The 19,791-nt window shown below is 33.8% G+C and overlaps 1 long non-coding RNA gene across 4 annotated transcripts in view; it reads right to left on the bottom strand.

The window, feature by feature from the left end:
* LOC309866684 overlaps nucleotides 1-4,060 on the bottom strand; it is a 242,323-nt gene extending 238,263 nt beyond the window's left edge. For 3 of the 4 annotated variants that reach the window (XR_014312754.1, XR_014312755.1, XR_014312756.1), the window contains exon 1: nucleotides 3,984-4,046. This is a non-coding gene — a long non-coding RNA (uncharacterized lncRNA). Of the gene's footprint in view, nucleotides 1-3,983 lie in introns of all 4 variants that reach the window. The other variant, XR_014312753.1, reaches the window with a different exon arrangement.
* Between the last annotated feature and the right edge of the window lie 15,731 nt (nucleotides 4,061-19,791).

Genomic DNA, 19,791 nt, shown 5'->3' with positions numbered 1-19,791 from the left:
CAATCCCAGGACCCTGAGATCATGACCTGAGCTGAAGGCAGAGGCTTTAGCCCACTGAGCCACCCAGGTGCCCCAATAGAACACTTTTAAAAGAAATTGAGGAATACACAAAGAAATGGAAAAGCATTCCTTGCTCATGGGTTGGAGGAACAAATATTGTTAAAATGTCTATACTATCCAAAGCTATCTATACATTCAATGTAATCCTTATCAAAGTAACACCAGCACTTTCCACAGAGCTAGAGCAGACCATCCTAAAATTTGTATGGACCCAGAAAAGACCCTGAATAGCCAAAGTAATGTTGAAAAAGAAAACAAAAGCTGGAGACACCTGGACTCAAGTTATATTACAAAACTGTAATCATCAAGACAACATGGTACTGGCACAAAAACAGACATATAGATTAATGGAACAGAATAGAGAACCCAGAAATGGATGCCCAACATATGGTCAACTAATCTTTGATGAAGCAGGAAAAATATCTAATGGAAAAAAGTATCTTCAACAAATTATGTTGGGAAAACTGGACAGTGACATGCAGAAGAATGAAACTAGATCACTTTTTGCACCATATAAAAAAATAAATTCAAAATGGATGAAAGACCTTAATGTGTTAGAGGAAACCATCAAAATCCTAGAGAAGAACACAGGCGACAACCTCTTTGATCTAGACCGCAGGAACTTACCAGACACATCTCAGGAAGCAAGAGAAACAAAAGCAAAAACGAACTATTGGGACTTAATCAAGATAAAAATCTTCTGTAAAGCAAAGGAAACAGTCAACAAAACTAAAAGGCAACTTATGGAATGGGACAAGATATTTGAAAATGACATATCAGGTAAAGGGCTAATACCCAAGATATATTAAGAACTTATCAAACTTGGGGCACCTGGGTGGCTCAGGGGGTTAAAGCCTCTGCCTTCAGCTCAGGTCATGATCCCAGTGTCCTGGGATTGAGTCCCACATTGGGCTCTCTGCTCAGCAGGGAGCCTGCTTCGTCCTCCCTCTCTCTCTGCCTGCCTCTCTACCTACTTGTGGTCTCTGTCTGTCAAATAAATAAATAAAATCTTAAAAAAAAAGAAAAGAAAAGAAAAGGAAGAACTTATCAAACTCAATACCCAAAACCAAGTAATCCAGTTAAGAAATGGACAGAAGACATGAACAGGCATTTCTCCAAAGAAGTCATACAAATGGAATAATAGACACCTGAAAAAATAGTCAACACCACTCATCATCAAGGAAATACAAATCAAGACCACAGTGAGATACTACCTCACATCTGTCAGAATGGCTAAAATTAACAACTCAGGAAATAACAGATGTTGGCAGGGATATGCAGAAAGGGGAACCCTCTTACACTGTAGGTGGGAATGAAATTTGATGCAGTCAATCTGGAAAACAGTATTGAGGTTCCTCAAGAATTTAAAAATAGAACTACCCAGCAATTGCACTAAATATTTATCCTAAGGATACAAAAATATTAACTCAAAGGGGCACATGCACCTAATGTTTATAGCAGCATTATTAACAATAGCCAAATTATGGAAAGAGTCCAAATGTCTATTGACTGATGAATGGATAAAGATGATGAGGAGTAAGGACATATAGGTAGATATAGATAGATATAGATACAGATATATGTAAAATATACATAAATATATATAAAATACATAGATATGGATATTCTATGGAATATTATTCAGCCATCAGAAAGAATAAAATCTTGCCATTTGCAATGACGTTTATAGAATTAGAGGGTCCTATGTCAAGTGAAATAAAACCAGTCAGAGAAAGACAAATACCCTATGATTCACTCATATGCGAAATTTAAGAAAAAAAAAGATGAAAAATAAGGGAAGAAAAGAGAAAATAAAATAAGATAAAAACAGAGGGGGAGATAAACCATAAGAACCTCTTAACTGTAGAGAACAAACTGAGGGTGGCTGGAGGAGAGGTAAGTGACAGGACAGGCTCAACAGGTAAAGGACATTAAGGAAGGCACTTGTTATGATAAGCACTGGGTGTATTATGAAAATGACCAATCATTAAGTTATACTTTTGAAACCAATACTACAATATATGTCAATTTAACTTTAATTTAAATATAATCTTGAAAGAGAAAAAGCAAAACAAAACAAAACATTGTTGTCCTACTTTCTTAAGCATACTGTTGTTTGCATTCTAACTTTTTCCGTTCTTTTATTTCTAGTCCTTTTTTAAGCTATGTATCTAATATGTATCTCTTATAGATAGGATGATGTTTTACTCCTCCCTCTTTTTTTTTTAAATTCCATTTGGCAATTTAAAAAAATGGCAAAATTCCTGAATAATGAGGCACATGTTTTATTTAGGTCTTCTAACTTGCCTTTGATATTTAATTTTTCTTATCTTATTTTTCATTTGTTTTACATTCCTAGCTTCTTTGGATCATTATTTTTTTTATATTTCATATTAATTACTCTATTAGATTTCTAGTAAATACTCATAAATTTTAGTGGTTATTCTGGAAATTATAATATACATCCTTAACTTACCCTAATTTAAGTGTCTTAAACTAGGCAAGGACTATGAATTTGTATTTGTGTGTGCACCTTATTTATTTTTGTGAATTTCTTGAAGTCTAAAATAAAGTTGATGTTAAAGATAAAGAGTAAAAAGTGTGAAAATAAATCCAAACTAAATCCATTTATGTGTAATATATAACAAACAACCAAGAAAACAATGATAAATACAAAATTTAGAGACATAATACATGGCATTGTTATTTTAGTAACTGGGAAATGTGTTCAAAACACAAATATTAGAATTGATATAAAGTATTGTATGCATATCCAGTTCTACTAGCCAGAAGCCATATATTTGACAGAGAAACACTGTCCATAACCAATGTAAGGAGCCACAAAGATAAAAATCAATATTCTAATAAGATAGTTACACCCTATAATTAAATAGGATTTTAAAGTAATGCACAGCTCATGGTTTTGAATAAATATTTGATCATTTTGAATAAAACATCAACATTGATATATATTTCTTTTTTTAGATTAAAAAGTGGAAAACAATCTCATATGTTTTAATTAAAACCACTTGATTCTTTCTACATTCTTTAGTCTAAGAGTATGACCATGAAAATAGTTAACTTATTTTCATTCTGATATTGCTTACAAGTTTATTATTTACCTATACAAATATAATTACTCATTTACAACTTTAGAAAACTTTACTTTAAATGACTAAATTTTTTAATTTTATTCTGACATTAGGGAAGTATAAATATACCATTTGAACTTGCAACAATTCAGAATATATATACTTGTACTAATCCTAAGTAAAAATCTAGACCCAAATTCAATTTAAAAGATGTGGCTTACTAAAAAATAATGATAAACTAAAGAGGGAGCAAAAAACAGTATTTTATGTCCTTAAAATTATTACACAGTTATGGATAGTAAGAAGAAAGATTTAATGAGCAAATAAATGTGAAAGCATCTTCTAAAAAGTCAAGAATTTAAAGTGTTATGTTTCATTGTCATTCCAAGCAAAATAAATGGGCTATTCCTTTTCTATATGTATGCTTTAGTTTAGTTTTTATGTGTCTTGTGGGATAGTCAAGCACCCTCACTTTATTGTTGAAGAAACTGAGAAATACATAATCATACAATTAATAGTTTGTAGAGCTACATTCAATTTCAGGTGTTTGACTCTAAAGTTCATTGCTTTTATACTGAGTCATGAAGATTCAACAAATACATAAATTCTCTTGATTTTGACTTTAACCTCACCCACTAAATTGAAAAACTCTCTTTTGGAATCTAAAGTCCGCAACAATCTCATTAACTAACTCTGCAAGATAGAAAAGCTCCAGGATAGTTCTCCTGCTGATCAGAAACACTTCAACCAAAATAAAAAGCAGCAAAAACCAGAGGCGAGAAGGCAAAAAGGGGTAAGAATAGACAAAAGCCAAAAGAAAAAGAGCAATACCTGGGGAGTGTTTTGAAGGTCAAGCTCAACGCTGGTGGGAACTTGGGGTTGCACAGGAATTACATAACTGATGCTGCCCAGACTTCCCTGGTGCCAAGTTAAAAATAAAAATAAGATAAAAAAAGACAGGCCTGGCAGTTGAGAGTTAGCTCTGATTTTAATTGGTGCATTTGAGGTATGTTGACACCGTACTCAGTAGAAGTGTATGTCTACTGGGGTGGGATGGTGTCGTAGAAAAGGAAGAGAATTCAATAGCTAGATTTTTAAAGTCTATTTTTAATTTTTCTTTGCACAGAGTGGAGGAAGCCATTAAGGTCACTGATCAAGGCCTTTGGGTAGTCTGTAATTTAATTAAGATCAAATTACACATTTTAATTACCTGGCACCCAAGAAACCAATGTGTGAATGCTTGTCTGGTATTCAATACACAATTTAAGGGATTCTCTTCTTGGATTCAGCGTGTCTCCCATTAAAAGCAGACATTTGAAATCTTCATGTTAATCAAATTTTGCCATTCTTATTTGATGGTTTAAAAATATAAGTGTGCAAGTCTACAAAATAATTTTTACACTACATAGAGTGGTATGCAGTTAAAACCTCATTTTTATTAAATAAATTGGAGCTTTAATTTTTTTAGGAAAGAGAAAGAGGTGGGGTTAACATATATAGACTTATCAAACAGTTGGCAAGAAACTTGAGAGATGTAGTCTTTCATTTAAATGACACAACATGCCATCAGTAAAGACAAAAAAAACTGAGTATCAAAGTGAATAAGCAAATTAAGAGTTATGAGCTGAGATTCATACCCCAAAGGCTTATGTTTCAAGCCCATACTCCTTGAAGGTAATTCCCTTTCTTATCTACCTCTACCCACAAAAGGATAATTAGTGATCATGAATGAGAACTTCATCTTTCCTTGATAACATAAAATCCCATTAATGTCCACTAATAACTGAATCAGATTATATTGGGGTGAAATATGAAAAGAAGACAAAGAAATCTTAAAAAGTAAAGCATTGTCAGGGCATCTGGGTTTCTTAGCCTGTGGAGCATCTGACTTCACCTCAGGTCATGACCCCAAGGTCCTAGGATCTGCCCCCAGTCAGGCTCCCTGATCAGCAGGGACTCTGCTTGTCCCTGTCCCTCTCCCTCTCCCCTCACTCTGCTGGTGCTCTCTCTGTATATATCTCTCTCAAATACATAATAAAATCTTTAAAAAAAAATTTAAAAAGTCTTATCTTCTCAATAGCAATTACGCAACCAAATGCATCCACTTATTTGGCGTTTAATCAAGCCTTCTTTGAAAAGAGAAAAGATAACTTTATTGGGGTCAAATGATTATTTAAAATAAAACATTCAGAAAATGCAGATCACAAAATCCTTAATTTCTAAGAGTGGTTCGTATCATAAACCCAGAGGCTCTTCCATGGTTATTTCAAGTTTTATTCTTCATTTCAACACTAACATAGAAGCTCTTGTTCTACTCTGAGTTTACAGTTTTTGTTTGTTTTTGTTACATTTTCAAAAGATGAATTGTTGAACAGCCCCACAAATCAATGGGGATTAGCAGTTGAGGTTGTCAAAACTGTCTCAGCCTAAAGAAAAAGAAAACCAGATCCTCATATAATACTATATTCAGTGGTGAAATCCTGATAGATCTGACAGATTAAAGGTTCACAAGTGAAGGGTCAAACGATAAATTTAAAAGAAGACAATGTAGTATAACACCTTTCCGATATGAGTGGGGAAGGGCTTTCTAAGTAAAACATACAAAACATTGAACTATAGGGAATTCAATTATAGTTCAAAATAAAGGATTTTTTTCAAACAAAGGACACCATGGATAGAGGCAAGAACCATAAGAGCTAATACCTATAGAAGGCTTACTGTGTGCCAAGAATCTTTTCTATCATTATGCCTGTTTTGCTGATGGATACAGCACAATAACAACTAAAGAGATAAAGTAATTTTTCCAAGGTCATATGGATAGTTAAATAAAAAGTCCATGTTATTTACCACTATTGCATACAGTCTCTTCTTTGCCAATGGGAGAAATATTTACAATATCAAAACCATTAAGAACTGGCTATATGGAATATACAAAGAAGTCATGCAAATTATCAACAGAAAAATGCAATGAGAAAAAGACTAATATTTCAAGGATAAAAGCAATTTTATACTTATATTAATTAATATAACTATGTATTTATATTTATTATAATATTTCAAGGATAAAAGCAATTTTATACTTATATTAATTAATATAACTATGTATTTATATTTATTATATATAATTTATTAAATTTTATCTTTTAAAAAGATTTTACTTATTCATTAGAGAGAGAGAGCGAGCAGATACAGGGAGAGTTGCAGGCAGAACAGACAGAGCAGGCAGAGTGACAAACAGACTCCCCAGTGAGTAGGGAGCCCGATTCAGGACTCGATCCCAGGACCCAGGGATCACGACCTGAACCGAAGGCAGACGCTTAACCAAATGAGTCACCCAGGCATCCCAATATATATTAATTTATATTAAAGCCATTTACAATACTAAAACCATCAAGACAGTAGTGAATTCTAAATCACATTAGTAAACAGAAAAGTATAAATTCAAATAAGAAGGTATCACTTTCTGGAGCTGGCAGATTGCAGAAAACTGAGTGAGTAAAGTTGATGGGTTTATTGGAATACAAAAACACTCCTGCCTCCTGCATTTCTGGTGGCTGCAGCCATTCTAGATAAGTATAGAACAGCAACAATAGGTCAATTTAAGTATTTGTTTATACCTGGGCATATATCCCAGAGAAATGCTCACGTATGTTCTTTGGGGGATGTGTGCATGCATGTTAACCACTGTTTTATTGTGGGGGGATGGAATGTTGGAAGCAATGTCATGTCTATTATCAGGGATGCATATTAGTTAATTGTAGTAGATGCATACTATAGAAGATAATGAAACAAAGAACCACATAGTCCTCATAAAGTGACATGGATAGATCTAAAGAAGGAAATGCTACAGAGAAATAAAATAAGGAAGAGATGCAATCTCTAATATAATTCCATATGTGTAAATTAAAATCATATGCAGCCTCAAACAATAGACACTTTATAAAAGATATACCAACTAAATAACACATATAAAATGCTTTTGAAAAGTAAATACTGAATGACAGTAGGAAATAACACAGTTAAAGGAAAATAAAACATTCAATCAGTCAGGAGATGGGCCTTGCACACACCAGCGATGATAATTTTCCATGAAATGAGAGTATAATTATGTCAAACAATTGCATCTGAGGTCCAAATAGAAAAGAAAAAAAAAGCAATGAGGTTTTTTTTGTTGTTTTGTTTATATTTAATATTAAATTAATATATATTTTTTTAATTTTAAAGATACTATTCATTTATTTGACAGAGAGAGACACAGCAAGAGAGGGAACACAAGCAGGGGAGTGAGAGAGGGGAAGCAGGCTCTCCACGGAGCAGGGAGCCTGACACCGGGCTGGATCCCAGGACCCTGGGATCATGACCTGAGCCAAAGGCAGATGCTTAATGACTGAGCCACCCAGGCACCCCATGAATAATGTTTATTAATCATCTATTTAATTTTCAGTTACTGAACTGGGTAGTTTACATATATTCTGTTCTATATTCTTTCTCTGAAAAATATTTGTGATGTATATATGAACTGCCACTTACAGAGAAGATAAACTTAAGATCTCAAATACGATGTGGCCAGATAAGAACTGGCAAAACTCAGCGGGTAATCTCATGTTCCTCATCTAGTTCAACAGATTTTACTCATTTCACTCTACTTACCTAATATTATACTTATATTCGGGGTTATAGTAATACAAAGAAAAACAAGGTTGCATTGCTACAGGGCTTCCTAGAACACTTAATTCTTCCATATAGATAGTTGTTATCATATTTTTAAGGAAAAACAGCACTATGCACATATAAACCCCATTTAGCCAGTGTTAGAATGGGTGGAAACACACACACACACACACACACACACACACACACCACACACTAGATGAAATATTGTTCTCAGGAAATACAAAGGCATCTGGTCAGTTATACTCACAACAGTCTCACTCAGTTAATAATTATCCAATGTAATAATCCAATGTAATAATCAAACTAATCCAACTTCTTTTAACTTGAAGCTCTTTTGGGTGTCTCAGTGCCTCAGTCAGTTAAGCTGTGGACTCCTGGTTTCTGCTCAGGTAACGAATTCAGGATCAGGGGATCTATGGTGGTGTTGGGCTTTGTGTTCAGTGTGGCAGCTGTTGTTTCTCTCTCCCTCTGCTTCTTCTTCTCTCTCTCTGAAATAAATAAATAAATAAATAAATAAATAAATAAATAAATAAGATCTTTTAAAAATAATAAATAAATTGAGGCTCTTTCCTGCCCCCACTGTGGCTGTGCTTTGGGCTGTCTACCTACTTAAGGCAGTGTGGTTCTGCTTGGGCTAGAACTCTGTGACTGGCCTCTTCATTCTTTCTCCTGCCTGTGTGTGTGTGTTTTAATAAATCTATCTATTTAAGATTTTATTTATTCATTTGAGAGGGAGAAAGATAGTGAGAAAGCATGAGAAGGTGGGAGAGTTATAAGACTCCCCGCTGAGCAGGGAGCCTGATATGGGACTGGATTCCAGGACCCCAGGACCATGACCCAAGCAGAAGGTAGACGCTTAACTGATTGAGCCATCCCAATGTCCCCTTTCTCCTGTTTTGCATTCCCACCCAACCTCTTTGGTTTAGGAGAGGAGTGTAGGCGGGACAACTAAAGGGAGCCTGAAATACTTGTAATAATTCAGGTGAAACATGACAGTGGTGGTTACCACCCTGGACAAGATATCACAAGTGTCTCTTGAACAAGTTATTATATTAGTCTTTTCCTTCCACCCCTTTTCTTATTATTCTGTTCTCAGCGTAGAACCAGGGCGATCTAACAGTTTGGATCATGTTACTTATCTGTTCAAAATCCTCCAATAGTCAATGTAAAAATCAAATCTTTGCATATCCCTACATAATTTGGATATAGCCACCTCTCTCATCTCACCTCCTACAGACCCAGACTCGACTTCTTCACTTTTTGTAAGCTTTACAACCAGGAATGGTCTTCCTTAAATACATAATTCCAGGTATAATCCAGACAGGATCTCAGGCAGATTATCATTGAATCATTCAGTTTCTCTCAAACCGAAGTCCACTCTTTATTACCACAGCCAGCCTTCAGCCAGCCTCTCACTCTTTAAATTTCTTTCTCCATTGTCTCCATCCTCCAAAGGACACATATTAAACTTTTGAATGGATCTATTTGAAAATCCTCTCTTATGCTTAAAATGAATGGGACACAATACCAACTCATCCCTTATGGTAGGGTGGGAAATAATTCAAGTAGCACAATATTCTCATTAATATTTTCTCTAATGATAAAAGGGTTGAGTAATTAAAGATTTCTTAAATATGCCTTAAGGATTTTTAAAAAATGACACAGGGAATACAGGCTTGCAAATGATAGTTTATACATTGATATTCAATCTGAGTATTTATGCATTCAACTAATATTTATAAAGCATCTACTATGATCCCAGTCCTATCCTGGGAGCTGATGATTTGCTGAGGAAAAACATTCTGAGGAAGCTCACATTTTAGTTGGAGGTAGACAGAAAATAAGCAAGTCAACCAATAAATGAAGAAAAGAAGCCTTTTGTTTACTTATTTTTAAAAAGATTTTATTTATTTATTTGACAGAGAGATAGAGAGAGCACAAGTAGGTAGAGCAGCAGGCAGAGGGAGAGGGAGAAGCAGTTTCCTCATCAACCAGGGAGCCTGATACAGGGCTCCATCCCAGGACCCTGGGATCATGACCTGAGCTAAAGGCAGACACTCAACTGACTGAGCCACCCATACACCTAGAAAAGAAGCCTTTTAGGTAGTGACCGTAACTTTGAAGAAAATCAAGTGAGGTGAGTTGCTAAAGAATGCCAGGGCATGCTTATAATTGAATGTTCTTGGACTTTGTCCCTGAGAATTAGCTATTTAAGCTGAAAACAGAATTCAGGACATTTTACATCTTTTTAAAATTAGGACATGCTCATATTTTATTTAGTAGTGTTATATTTAAATTATTACTTTATCAAATATGCATATATACCTATGCATATATATTCATGTATTTACATACATATAGACATATAATGTACACATATGTATTTAAATAATTTATCTTTAAAAGGTACATGGTATGAATTATATATACTATATATTTATATTTACATAGATTACATAAAATTTTATAAATAAAATATTCCCCAAATATGTTTTCTACTATGTATATATTTCTAGGATTTATTGTGTTAAATTGACCTTTCTTTCCTACCACTATCAATAGATGAGCTTTTTAATGAAACAACACTTCTACAGATTAATGATATGAAACACTTCTTACAGGTATATATTATATTTTAATTATTCCTTTTTATTTCTCTATGTTGTAAAATAAATAAGTAAATTACTGGCTCCAAATTATCTGTGCCATATTTACAGTACTACAGATTTAAAAGCCTTTTGGGACACAGATACATACTTAAGGATCCACAGGAATCTAGTTTTCAGTGTAAATCATTTTAGTTGAAATATAGTTTCTATATTTTAACAGTGGGTAAATGGATGTCCTGATCCTAAGGTTCTTTTTATAAGTCATTTCCAATGCATTTTTACTAGTAAGATTTTTTTTCTCCGCTTTTATTTTCTTTTTTGTAACCTTATTCTCCAACCTCTTCATCACCAGACTGGTGAACTTCCATGTTAGGAATTATTTTATCACTGTATTGAACTTCTCAGGAATATATTTTCACTTCCATTTTTCTTTTTTCCCTAAGTAAGAAGCACCATTTAAAGATGCCATAATTTTGTGTTCTAGTTCTCACAAATGATTTAAGAGTTGGAATTTACTTTTGTCCTTCAGTAAATTTTAGAAAGAAAAAGAATATAATGTACAAACATCATTCATCCACATAATAAATTATGAATTCACACATCCTTGAAAAATGTTTGGTTTCCCAGCAAAAACAAATGTGTGCATTCACACTTATCAAAGAGAGTAACACATAACCATATCTCTTATGAAAGGATCTTTATGTACTTTACAGAATTTATGAAGAGAGCTCCTTTTAAACACCAGTGAATGATACCATCTGGGGTTGAAATTACAACAGGTATTTAGTGTTGTGTCACAGAGAAAAGGGTCATATGAATTACAACTCAGAAGTGTCATGTATTAAGTGTTAGTTAGAATGACTGTAGAAACTTTTTAACCAAATAATTCATATTCATTCTAAAATCATACGTTATGCAAGAAAAAATATACATAATATCACTACACAAAGATAACTATTTTTATTTTATGTTATCTACATAAAATGTTTATTATGCTTGGTACATTATAATCATTCACTAAAAGTCAGCTATTATTAATAATAACATGAATGATACTTCAAGTAATATGTTTCTTACCTAAGATAACAATTCCTGCCCCTATTTTATGAAAAATAAGTCAGTCATCCTCAATTTTGCTGATGTCTAGCATTCCCTTTAATATTTTAATGTATTATCAATTATAATTTCCTAATATTTTGTTAAGCTCTTGCATATAGTGCTCATCAGGGATATAAGCCTGTAGTTTTCTCTTTCTTTCTCTCTTTCTTTTGGTAGTGTCTTTGTCTGGTTTAGGTTTCAGGGTAATGGTGATTTCATAGAATGAATTTGGAAATTTTCCTACTTCTTATAATTTTGTAATATCTTAGGACAACAGGCATTAGTTCTTTAAAGGTTTGGTAGAATTCAGCTAAAAATTCATCTGCTCCTGGACTTTTCATTGTTGGGAGATTTTTAAATTACCATTTTAATTTTGTTACCAGTAATTGGCCTATTTGATTTTCTGTTTCTTCCTGATTCAGTTTTGGAAGATTGTATGTTTCTAGGAATTCATCTGTTTTTTCTAGTTTGTCCAATTTGTTGGCAAATAATTTTTCATAGTATTCTCTTATAAACCTTTATATTTCTGTGGTATTGGCTGTTCCTCAGGCAAGGAAAACAAAAACAAAAACAAACTATTAGAATTACACAAAAAAATAAAGTTTTTTCACTTAAGAAAATCATCAATAAAATTTAAAGTTTGGGAGAAGATATTTGTGAATGATATTATCCAATAAGGAGTTAATATCCAAAATATAAAAATAATTTAGGCAATTTAATGCCGAAAAAGGAAATAATCCCATTACAAAAAAAAAAAAAAAAAAAAAAAATTGGCCGAGGACCTGAATAGACACTTTTTACAAAGAAGACATATAAGTGGTCAAGAGATACATGAAAAGATGTTCAACATCACTAATCACCAGTGTAATACAAATCAAAATCAAAATGAGATATCACCTTACACCTCTCAGAATTGCTAGAATAAAAAATACTGGAAATAACAAGTGCTGGCAAAGATGAGGAGGAAAACAACCTCTAAGGCACTGTTAGTGGGAATGTAAATTGGTCCAGCCACTGTGGAAAACAATATGGATATTCTCCCAAAAATTAAAAATAAAAATACTGTATAGTACAGATCTCACTGCTAGGTATTTACTCAAAGAAAATGAAAATATTAATCTGAAAAGCTTTATGCACCCTACATTTATTGAAGCATTGTTTACAAACAGCAAGATATAGAAGCAACCCAAATGACTATCAATAGATGAATGGATAAAGAAGAAGTGGGGTGTGGGTGTGTGTGTGTGTGTGTGTAATAAAATACTACCCAGCCAAAAAAAAGGATGAGATTGTGCATTTGTGACAACATGGATATATCTTGAATATGTTAGGCTAAGTTAAACAAGTCAAACAGAGAAAAACAGATACTCTATGATTTTATTTATATATAAAATCTAAACAGCAAATCAAATGAATAAACCAGCCAACAGCAGAAATAGACCCATAAATACAGACAACAAACTGATGTCTACAAGAGAGAATAGGGAGAAGGGGAGTGGGAGATACAGATTTCCAGCTATGAAATGAATAAGCCTTGGGGATAAAAGGTACAGCATAGGGAATATAGTTGATGATATTGTCTTAGTGTCATATAGTGACAGATGGTAGCTAAACTGTGGTGAGCATAGCATAATGTATAGACTTGTCAAATCACTATGTTTTACACCTGAAACTAATGTAACATTATATTTCAATTACACTTTTAAAAAGCAAAAAATATGTATTTCAATGATTTCTCTGTGTGTACCCCTATGTGTCTTCTAACATCAACTCCATGAAAATAATCTGTGTATTTTGCAATAATTGTAACGTCACATTTCAATACATTTTTATTATATTTGTAATGCATTAGCAGGTTTTTATGACATCCATGAGATATCAACAAGAGATATTTTAATCATGACTGGTGAGATAATTAACAGGGATAAATGTTTGGCAGGTTTGAAATTTAGACTTATATATCAGATTTTCAGAAATATGATTTTTCTATCTTTCTAGTAATTAAATGTAATTAATTCTCCATGTCACCATTGGTAGAAAAGTCAATATCAAGCCATTTTAAGACACCTAGTAATGCTGTTTAACTAATAGTTATTTTTGTAAATAGTTTAATTTATTTTTGGACTTTTGACAATAATAATGATGATAATAACAGTCTAAAAAGCTTTTATTGGGGGTGCCTGGGTGGCTCAGTTGTTAAACATCTGCCTTTGGCCCAGGTCCTGATCTCAGCCTCCTTCCTGGGATTGAGTCCCGCATCAGGCTCACTGCTTGACAGGAACCCTCTCTCCCTCTCCAGCCCTACCCTATGCTTGTGTTCCCTCTCTCACTATTTCTCTCTGTCATAAATATATAAAAATCTTTAAAATTTTTTAAATAAAAAGCTTTTATTGATTTAAATTCAAGAAAAATAGTTTCTTTTTAAATTCCAATAACATCAACATCATACTGAGTAATTGTTGTATAAGGCCATGTTCTAAATCCTTAAGATAATATAATTCTGTGTGCCTTTTTTTTTATTAAATGTTGAGGAAACTAAGAGTTTAAATTATTTGTTTGAGGTCAGTGTTGGACCCAGCCAGAGAAGTCCTTATACCCATGTTTCTAACCATGACAATGCCATGTGTTTCATGAATGATCTTTATTTTCCTCATTATACCTTTGGTTTTATTGTTGACATTTTACTGTGATAAATGGTTATTATTATTAACCACAACAAATGTTAATAATAGTTAAGAATAATTTGTAACCTCAATTAGTGCAAGCATTTATGTGAGCTCTAAGCAATGTTAAATATTTGTCAAGTTCATTTGAGATTCTTGATGTGAAAATGCCACAAACAAATTTCTCTGAGACCCAAAAAGGAAAAATCTTTTCCATTGCTATCCCAAGTGGTATTTATTTCTCTCTGCTTTTTAACGGTTGACTCTGGGTCTAGATTACTTAGGATAATGGAACTGTGCCCAATTCTTGATGGATAACTTAGTATACCCCAGTTTAGGGAGGGCAGATTTCTGTTGACTGTGGTTTTCCTTAGAAAATTCCGCAGAGGGGCGCCTGGATGGCTCAGTGGTTTAAAGCCTCTGCTTTCGGCTCAGGTCATGATCCCAGCATCCTGGGATTGAGCCCTGCGTCAGGCTCTCTGCTCCGCAGGGAGCCTGCTTCCTCCTCTCTCTGCCTGTCTCTCTGCCTACTTGTGATCTTCGTCTTTTGAATAAATAAATAAAATCTTAAAAAAAGAAAAATTCCCCATATATATATATATATAAAAATACATGAACACATATGTATTATGTCACAGTGAACAATAGTGGCTTAGTCAATTACCAGTTTGGTCAACACAATCCAATTTTATACAGTCATTCAATGAGTTAGTTAATATCCACCTCTAACTTCTCTTTCTGACAAGAAAGCATTCATAGCACAATCAAAGACTCAATTTTAATTTTATGGAAAATTAATTAAACTTAACAAAGGCTAATTATCTGTCAATTTTCAAGGAATAGAGATAAATATTTTCTTTAATACCAGGCAACCAAATTCCAGGGTGACAACAATGCTTTGGACCATCTGATGTAAATATTCAGCATGTTTGGCAAACAAATAAAGGTTCAGCCCTTTATTAAGACAGATAATTACATCTATTTTAAATGTGTGTTGGGGCACCTGGATGGCTCTGTGGGTTAAAGCCTCTGCCTTTGGCTCAGGTCATCATCCCAGGGTCCTGGAATCGAGCCCCGCATCGGGCTCTCTGCTCCTTGGAGAGCCTGCTTCCTCCTCTCTCTGCCTGCCTTTCTGCCTACTTGTGATCTTTGTCTGTCAAATAAAAAATAAAATCTTAAAAAAAAATGTGTGTTTTGGGGCATTTGGGAGTAGAAAATGGGTGATAGATTGACAGTCAAGATAAAACTAAAAAACAAAAAAGATAAAACTAAACATTTTATGTCAGTTCTACTCATCTTTTTATTTAAATATGCATCTATGAAACATCTGTCTGGTGTTAAGCACTGTGCTTGGTATTATTGATTGGAGAAGCTGAGATAAAGTCTCAGTATAAAGATACTGAGATAAAGTTCTAAAAGAGTTCAAAAGACCGACTAATGGACAAATTATAACTATACATGATTCATATTATATCAGGGTGTTTAAACTGTGTTGTGAAGAAGCACAGAGGATAGAGCTTCTAACCCTACTTAGAAACACTGAAGAATAATGTGAATATTAGGATAGGATACTGCACATGCCCACCAGTAACATTGGCAGGATACAGAGATAGAGAACAAATGGAAGTCTATATGCCATATATCTTAATAGTTGAAAGTTATTATTCAAAGTAACAAGCTGTTAAAAATGTATTTTGCCATGTATTCATAACAACATAATAGCAAATATGTGTACAACTATGGTATGTATATGACAGTCAAATAAAACAGTCACTACTACTGCATTTGTCTTAGTGTCTTGGTACAATTATTATTGCATTGGTCTAGGCCAACAGTGTTCTAATAAGTAATAAATGTATACATGAGACATGGAGGAGTGTATATTTTGTAGTAGCTTTCTACATTGCATAATAAATTGCCACAATCTTTGCAGCATATAACCACACAAATGTATTATTTCATAATTTACTATGGGTCAGGAGCCTGGTTCACTGGTTAGTTGAGTCCTCTGTTCTGTCTCACTATGCTGAAATTGGCCAGGATGATGAATCCATTTGAGGTTCACAAAACTCTTTCAATTTCACTATTGTTAGCAGAATTCAGTTCCTTATGGTTGTAGGACTAAAGTTCCTGTTTTCTCGCTTGCTCTTAACCCAAGGTCATACTTACCTCCTAACATCTTCTTGCCAATACTGTCTACCAATACAAAGTTATATGCCAGGAGAATGGGAATATAAAATAAGAGACTAAATGGTGCATTAGGATTTAGGGAACACGTTACTGGATTTTTGGTGTAAAATAAGAATGCTCATAAAACTTTCAAAGTTGATGAATACTGTCTCCAACATGCTCCAATAGAAGGTTTTCACTGAAAACAAGGTATCAAAATATAAGTTAATGGAAAGGAAGTTAATCTATATGTTTTACTCTGATCTCAAGAACTACAGTTTCCCTATGACCAATTTGCTTTATTTTTTCCTCATGCTAAGTCTGTTAAAGTAAAACAGATGCTAACAATTATTTTTCATAGCTATATTTTATTTTTAAGTGATTGTCCACATAATCATTGTAAAATAGATTATTATTTTCACATGAAAGTAAAATGGATCTGAATTTTCCCAGAAAACAGATAAACTCACAAAATTGACCTGAAATATCATCTAGTAAACACTGAAGCATTGTTATACTGAATGTTTTAAAATTAGTTTAGTAACAGCTCTTAGGATTTATGGGGCAAAAACATTCAGTTGATCATTTTTTCCCTTTCTCTTTAGTATTTTTACCACAACAAGGAGCTCTATTGATTCCTCAGTTAAAAAGGGGGAACGCTCATATGAAAGCTGATGTGTCCAGATAGGTATAACATATTAATTGGTTGATTGATGATGGGTATTTACCAGTTGATAGGTTACACTTTGATACTTGTAACCTTTAATTCAGCCTGAATGGGTGCAACTCTTTTAAAGTAGGCCATGATATTGTAGACACTAAAACTGTCAGATTTGATGAAAAGGAAATGTGGCCTGTGCTGTTGGCCTATTAATGGCTCCACCATATACTTGATGTCTTACACTTCTCTCCAGTATTTCATTTAATAACACACACAGTGAGTGAGATAATAAATGCACATTCTTCTGGAGCTCAATGCAGGAGGCCTCTATAGAACATCTATTTATAAACATCTTTGGTCCTCCCAGGCAAAGGTTGAAGCCAATTTGTAACAAAATCTCACCTACATCTCTCAGATATAAGCTGGAGGTCAGCCTCAGAGAACACAGTGGCCATGACAACTAAAAGATCTAATAAACATCTACATGAATGTTTGAAAAGATTATAGAGCAGTATTTTCTGACCTGGACTCTATGTTTGAAAATGTTGAGCTGGGATTATCAGACTCTCATTACAAAATTCACCAAGTAGGAAAGTGTAAGATTTAAAGTCATTAGGTCATCTTTGTTCTATTAATATGCCTTCTGATTTCATGAATGAAGAAGGTTATTTCATTAAAATTGAATAAGGATTATATTTCTCCTTAATGCAATTTTTAAAAAAAATGCCCACTTTTGGAATTTAAAGACTGACACATATAGCTATAGATTTTATTTTCATTACAACGTTGTATGACATGTTTGTTGCTATATTCACACTATTTTCCCCTGAAGTCAACAATAAAAATGTCTTAGAAATGGAATATGTGAAAATGGGGTAAATGTATTTTTTCTGAGTTTTTGAAGATACTCTTTGTGTCACAGTCATTATCATATTTCAGTTTATGAAGTGCACATTTTAAAGTAAGCCATTTAATGAGGTTATTGCTTATAATCCACAATTCATTCAGTCTGACCAATAGCATAATAACTCCACAAAAACTAATTAGAAGTTGTGAAAGAACAAAAAGGCTTTCAATTTTGTTCATGTTTTTTTTTTTCTTGTCCATTCTTCTAGAACCATGTGACAAAGGAGAGTCAAAGAAGTGAAAACATACATATACAATTTGGTGGAGACAGATCTCGGTGAAACTGAGACGGGAGTATTTTCAAGCCGATTGGCAATTCTGTATGCTTGCCTCTAACACCATCTAATCAGAATTCAGTTTCCATGTTTCAAAAAATAACATAGGCTATCTTATTTCTGATTTAATTTTAATTTTGTATTCTACTCTTCCTTAAATATTTAAGCAATATTCATTGAAAATAACATTACCAAATGCTGGCAAGACGAGTGGACCCAAGATGTCAAGGATCTAGGTTGGAGCACCTCATATTCTGATCCTTTGAGGAATTTACTTTGGGTGGTAAATACTCGGTCAGTCCATCCTTGTGCTCATTATCACATGTAATATAAATATATTGTCAGCTCCCACAGCTGTGCAACAAACTGATGTGTAAAACTTCCTCAAATTTTGATGCTTTTTTCCTTATCACCTCTGACATAAGTTTTTTTAATGACAGCAGCATTATTTTGGTTTCCCCTCTTTGGCCCATCTTATTGTTTACTTAGTGTTCTAATGCAATTTGTTTCCTTTTTTTTTTTTTCTTTGTCTACCTAGCCTCATAAAAGTCCTAATGGAATCTGAGAGCTAAGCCTCCAAGTGAAGCCCCAAATCCTGCAAAAGCTGACCTTTGACAGTTAGTAGGGTCAGATAAGAGATGAAAACAGATGATCTGGACATGGATGTTGAATCTATAGCCAGTTGACCAAAAAAAAAAAAAAAAAAAAAAAAGACTCAACAGGACTATTTAGAATTTTGGTAGCGGGATAATTTCAAGGTCATGGTCCCAGTAGAATCACGGATAGTTTACAAAATCTAGTGTCAGTGTAACAATAACCAGGCTGCTCCTGTGGCATGATTTGAAGGGTTACTGCAGCCCTCCAGGTAAGGTGATCACTCTTTCCTGTTGGCCCAGGACTGAGGGATTTCCTCAGACGTGGGAGTTTCAGGGCTAAAACTAGGAGAGTCCCAGGCAAACCAGGATGAGCTGGTCATCCTAAATCCAACATCTCTAGTTTCTTTCTCAATTTCTGATATTTGCTCTTCAATCTTCAAAGGGATTCTGTGACCTAAGTTCTGCACTTAAAACCCTTTTCTGTTTAAATTAGCATGAGTCTGTTTCTGATTTCGTCGTTATAGGACCCTAACTGGTATAGAAATCAGCACAGGGTGTGAGTTGCAGGTAAGGAACTTTCAGGGAAATCAGATAATCTGGTATTATTTATCTCCCTAAGTCGGAATTAATTTAATATTCAGAGCAGAGATATTAGGTGGAAGAGTAAGTTAAGTTCTCATTGGTGGAGAAATGTGTGAAATGTGTGAAGTGAAGTGCTCATTGAGGGTTGGCTTTAAGGAAAGAAAATGTGGTCACTGCTATAGGAAAAGTAGGAAGAACATAAAATATGGAGAATTAAATGTGGAGTGGTTTCTGGGGAGAGCACTGCACACTTAAATAAAAAGAGATGGAGAGAGAAAGAGATCATGGCATGCTGCAATCCTTGAATACTGGGTAAGAGAATAATAACTAAAACCTGGGAATTTTCTAGAACTCATGATCAAGAAACTAATTTTTAGCAGCTGCACCACTAAAATGCCACATTCAA

This window comes from Mustela nivalis (assembly GCF_964662115.1).
Source record: "Mustela nivalis genome assembly, chromosome: 6".
In the NCBI taxonomy this organism is placed as follows: domain Eukaryota; kingdom Metazoa; phylum Chordata; class Mammalia; order Carnivora; family Mustelidae; genus Mustela; species Mustela nivalis.
The sequence above is the reverse complement of the archived record's forward strand: the minus strand, read 5'-3'. Positions and strand labels throughout refer to the sequence as shown.